General features: G+C 29.4%; 1 long non-coding RNA gene across 1 annotated transcript; it reads left to right on the top strand.

Annotated features, from left to right (window-relative positions):
• Window positions 1–2,268: 2,268 nt before the first annotated feature.
• On the top strand, window positions 2,269–5,323 carry LOC107919526 (uncharacterized). The gene is made up of 3 exons (XR_001690376.2): window positions 2,269–2,389; window positions 2,904–3,068; window positions 5,137–5,323. It is a non-coding gene; the product is annotated as an uncharacterized lncRNA (long non-coding RNA).
• Window positions 5,324–5,578: the final 255 nt, after the last annotated feature.

The following is a 5,578-nucleotide window of genomic DNA, read 5'->3' as shown; positions in this document are numbered from 1 at the left end:
CTTAATAGCTAGCTTACCAAGCCTTAATTTAACATATTAATCTTTAACATATCTTTCACTTTTCATCAACAACTATCAAAAAGCTCAAGCACTCATCAATGGCAAAACACAAAATCATCATCAATCCACAAAATTGAACCATGGGTTTTTAGAACTCAAGTCAACTACTAAAACATGCATGCATCTCAAGAACAACATCAAACATACCTTAGTCTAGCAAACCACCATAGCCGATTTTCTCAAGCTCTTCCCCTTCCTTTCTTTCCTCTATTCGGCCAAAGGTGTTCAAGAATGAACACATTTTTTTTTTGTTTTCTTTCCTCAACTCACGGCAACAAGGGGGGGGGGTATGGATGAGACCATTTTTTTTTCATCACCCTTCCTTTTCATTGTTTAATTACCATGCTCTTTATTTTATTTTTCTTAGCATACATCACTAGCATAACATGTTGGTGACATGTTTCCACCCATAGCATGGGCAGCCACTATGCTTTAATTTGGCTAATTTGACATGCAAGGACAAACACTTTCCCACATATATTAATGAGCCACTTGAACACTTGCCTAGCATATTTCTAAATTGTCTCACATAAGTCCCTACTAATAAATTCCACATACACTGACCAAATTAAAGTATGGAACTATCACACAAGCATTTACGCACATCATAAACACAGAATATAATCTTTAATTATTTATAAGACTCGGTTTTGTGGTCCCGAAACCACTTCCCGACTAGGGTCAATTTTGGGCTGTCACAGGATTGTAAAATTAGTAATAGTTTAGAGACTACTCGGCTAATTTCCCTTTTTCTTGTTGATCTACGAGCTCTTGATCTAGAATGTAAAATTTTTCATTCACTAACATATATTTCAATTTCAGTCCATTTCACAATTCATAGCCCTCAAATTTTAAAATAACACAATTACCCCAACTTTTAGAGTTTTTACAATTTAATCCCTTACTAATTAACTCATCAAATGAGATAAATTTTCTCAATTAACACTTTATCTAAATATTATAAGCTATTACATAGCCCTGAATAAATAAAATTTAATACCAAACCCTAATATTTAATATTTTTCACAATTTGGTCCTAAAATTAATTTTTATTGAAATTACTTGATAAATTCTTCATATAACAAAATTAAAACTTCAAATCCATGTTAATTTATCACAAACATCCAGCACTCATCAATGGTAACTTTCAAAATTACCCATAGAATAAAAAACTAATGAATTAGATAGTTGGACATGATTGTAAAAGTCTTAAAAACACAAAAATTACAAGAAATGAGCAAGAATTGAACTCACATGACGCAACATATGAAAAACCAGCTTAAAGGATCTTCAATGGAATTTTTGGAATGAAAATTAGAAGAAGAATAGCCTAGAAAAGTTTAGAATTCAATTTATTTACGTTAATTTCATAAAAATTACAATTTTGCCCTTGAATCACATGGTTTTTGTTTTATTTTTTGCTTATGCCGCCTCATGCCTTTATTTTAGGCATAATTTCTCCTTAAGTCCTCCTTTGTTTACGATTTATGCTATTTAATCACTTTAGCAAGTTTTGCACCTTTTTCAATTTAGTCCTTTTTAATTAATTAACTATCGAAACGACAAAATTTTCTAACAAAACTTCAATACTACCTTAATGACACTCCGTAAATATTTACGAGGCTCGATTTATAAAATTAAGGTCTCGATACCCCATTTTTAAAACCAATTAACCTTAAAATTCCTTCTAAACTCAAATCATTATTTCACAAATCTTTCTAAAATCACATTTAACTCGTAAATACTTAATAATAAAATTTATGAGCTTACTCATCGAAATTGGTGACTTCAAATCACCGTTTCCATTACCACTAAAAATTCAGGCTGTTACAATCACATCCTGAAAACCGGGTTAGTAGAATTGGACATTAGATTATGGGTTTGAGAGAAAAATTAGATTTTGTGTCATAGGAATTAAAATAGGATAAAATAAATAATTAGTTAATAATATTAAAAATATTAATTAAATTAAATAATTATTGTATTAATAATCAGGGAATTAATAAAAAAATTAATAATATAGACTAATTTGGGATTAAAGTATAGGTTAAATGTGTAAATTAAAAACTAGTGTTTAAAATGGGAACTATTAGAACAGGGGAGAATAGGGGAGGAATTAGAGGGCAAATAGCCCATGTTTTAAAAATGGTTAGTTGGCTATAAAAAGCCACACTGTCAGTTTACTTTTATTTGGTTTTCCTCATCTTTCTTCATTTTAAAATTTGTTAGATCTAGATTGGAAAACCACTCTTTCTTCTCCAATTTCTCATTTAAACTTAGCTCATTTTTGCTCAATCGGTACAAATTCATGGAGGTTTTCGAATTAAAGGTAAATCTATTGTTTTCTTATGTATTAAATTTTTATTAGGTGTTTTTAATTTGAATTTTCATAGATCTAAGCAAGAAATTAATTCATGGTTTTAAAGTTATCTTTTACATAAAAATGGTGAATCTCATAATAAAGAGCTAAGATATGTTTTTAAAATGATTTGTAGTGTATTTTGACGAGATTAAGAGGTTTACAAATTCAATTTATCCAAATCTTTAAGTAATTGCATGAATTAAATAGTTTTCTTTTGAGAATGATAATGAATAATGTCTTTCTGAAAAATATTAATTAAATAAATTAAGCAAAGTCAGAGATCTAGATCTATAATTAGGCACAAGTTAGGGGGTTAGGAGGTAGGAATTAAGGATTTAATTAACTTAAAAAGAAGAAATTAAGCGAAATAGATTGTACGAAATAAGTCGAATAAGTATGTGCGAGTGGAGAGCCATAAGCATAAAGATAGTAAGCTAGATTTTTTTTGAATGCTTAGTAATATGTCTAGTTTTGTCCAAAGCTGAAACCATTTGTAGAGCTTCAACAAATCAGGATAAAGGCAAGAGAAAAGTTGTCTAGCTTGACAAGCTGTGGTGAGCTACAAGTGAGTGCATTTGTACGTCATGTTTTAGCATGAACTGCGAGATCTAGAGAGTCAAAATGAGACTTGCGAACCCCACTTATGGTATGTATGCATGGTCTTGTTATTTACATTATAAATATACATGTGGAATTTGTATTATACATAAATATGAGTGATTTTTATTATATAATATATATCTATACGTTTATAGGATTTTGTTATATAATATATATACATGCAAATTTGACGTGATAGGGGAGTTTCTAAATATGTATATATATATGAAATAATTAAACTTCTTGTTATATAATATATGCGTTTATGATTATATATATGTGATAGCCTGATTTTAGGTGGCATCAAAAACAGTGGTTTGGACCACTAAATCCGACGAGTAAGCTTGTAAATTTTATTATTTAGTATTTATGAGTCAACTGTGGTTTTAAGAAGATTTTTGAATTAGTGATTTGTGTTTATTATGTTAAATGGTTTAGAAAACGAGGTATCGAGACCTCAATTTTATAAACCAAGCTATAAATATTTTATAAATATTTACGAAATGTCATTAGAGTAGTATTAAAGTTTCGTTAGAAAATTTTTAACGTTTTGATAGTTAATTAATTAAAAATGATTAAATTGAAAATGTGCAAAACTTGCTAATTAAAGAAATAATGATTAAATGACTTAAATGGTGAATAAGGAGGACTTAAAGAGTAAATTAGCCCAAGGGAAATAGTTGAGGTAGCATAAGCACAGAAAAGAAACAAAAATCATATGATTTAGGGGCAAAATGGTCATTTGAGGAATTAAGAAAAAAAATAAAACAAATGGTTAAAGATGATTTCTAGACATTTCATCTCTAAATTTCACTTAAAAACACCATTGAAGAGCTCTTAAGAAGCTGGTTTTCTATTTTACTTCATGTGAATTTAATTCTTGCCTTTTTCTTGTAATTTTTATGTTTTTAAGACATTTACAATTAGGTCCAACTATCTATTTCATTAGTTTTTGATTTTATTGGAAATTTTGAAAGTTGCCATTGATGAATGCTGGATGTTTTTGATGAAATAACATGGATTTAGAGCCTTAATTTTGTTATATGATGAGTTTATAAAGTGAATTTGATAGATATTGATTTTAGGACTAAAGTGTGAAAAGACTAAATATTAGGATTTGGTATTAAATTCTGTTTATCAAGGGCTGTGTGATGGCCTAGAATGTTTAGATAAATTTTCAATTGAGAAAAATTAGCTCATTTGATAGACTAATTAGTAAGGGATTAAATTGAAAAAAATTATAAAAGTTATGGTAATTGTGTAATTTTAAAAATTAGGGGGTAGTAATTGTGAAGTGAATTGAAACTGAAATATATGCTAATGAATGGATAATTTTATATTTTAGATCAAGAGCCCGTGGACAATTGAGAAAAATAGAAATTAGCAAAATAGTCCCTGAACTACTACAAATCTTATAATTTAACCCAGGTAAGTTCGTATGGTTAAACTTTAATGTTTATATATTAAATTGATGAATGGTATTATGTATTTATTTATATCTATTGATGAAAGTAAAATATTGTTAACTTTATGAATTTTTAATTGAATACTCAAAACGAATAGAACGCGAGATTGAGCACAATCGTTCCGTGGAAAAAGATAGCAAAGGAAGAATTGGCAGCAAATTACCCAAGTAAATTGAAGTTCAGCATTTGTTGCGAAATTTTGTGTTTACTTTCTGTTTAGCTCCCACGAGCTTCTGTTTAACTCATATGAATTTTCATTCAGCTCTTTTGAGCTTCTGTTTAACCTTAATGGGTTTTCGTTCAGCTTTTACGGGCTTCCGTACAACCCTTACGGGTTTCTGTTTAGCACTTATGTGCTTCTGTTTAGCCTTCGGGCTTCTGAAAAAGATGTACTCATATCTATAAGTCGTTCTCTGATTTGGTAAGATTTGGAAAATGAATTATGTGATTGAAAATGAAAGATTTATTGTTATTATTGTTATTGATTTGAAAGAAATGTGTTCATTGATTTATGTTGTGGTTGACAGGGAGAGTGCATGAATAATTTACTATTTAATTTGTTATATTAAGTTTGGTAAGATTTATATTTAACCTATCGAACTTACTAAGTTTCATTAAGCTTACTTGTGTTGTTTAATGTTCTTGTAGATTAACGTGAGAGCAGGAGATCGAATCATCACATCAAGCCACACTATCCAACTTAATCCAGTAGCTTTTGCAACGTATACTTTGGTTTATATGGCATGTATAGGGTTGATTTAGAAATGAAATAATTTGAAATGTAGTTGTGAATGATATATGCTTGTATGTATGTAATTAGTAGTAGATTTTAATAAATCAATAAGATGGATTAAATAGGTAAGCTTAAGTATTTGAGTATTTGTGATGTTATGTCATGCTTAAAACATGATTTTAGCTTGTGTTGGTTGCTTGTTTAGGATGTATTGATGTATTAAAATGTTGTGTATAGGTTGATATCAAAATAGGTGAGAAAAGTGGCCTTAAAATGGCCTATTTTCATCCACACGAGTAGAGACACAGGTGTGTGTCTCAGCCGTGTCTGACACACGGCCCAAGACATGGGCGTGTG

Source organism: Gossypium hirsutum, chromosome D13, assembly GCF_007990345.1.
Source record: "Gossypium hirsutum isolate 1008001.06 chromosome D13, Gossypium_hirsutum_v2.1, whole genome shotgun sequence".
Taxonomy (NCBI): Eukaryota; Viridiplantae; Streptophyta; class Magnoliopsida; order Malvales; family Malvaceae; genus Gossypium; species Gossypium hirsutum.
Note: the sequence above shows the minus strand (reverse complement) of the source record. Positions and strands in the feature narration are given on the sequence as shown.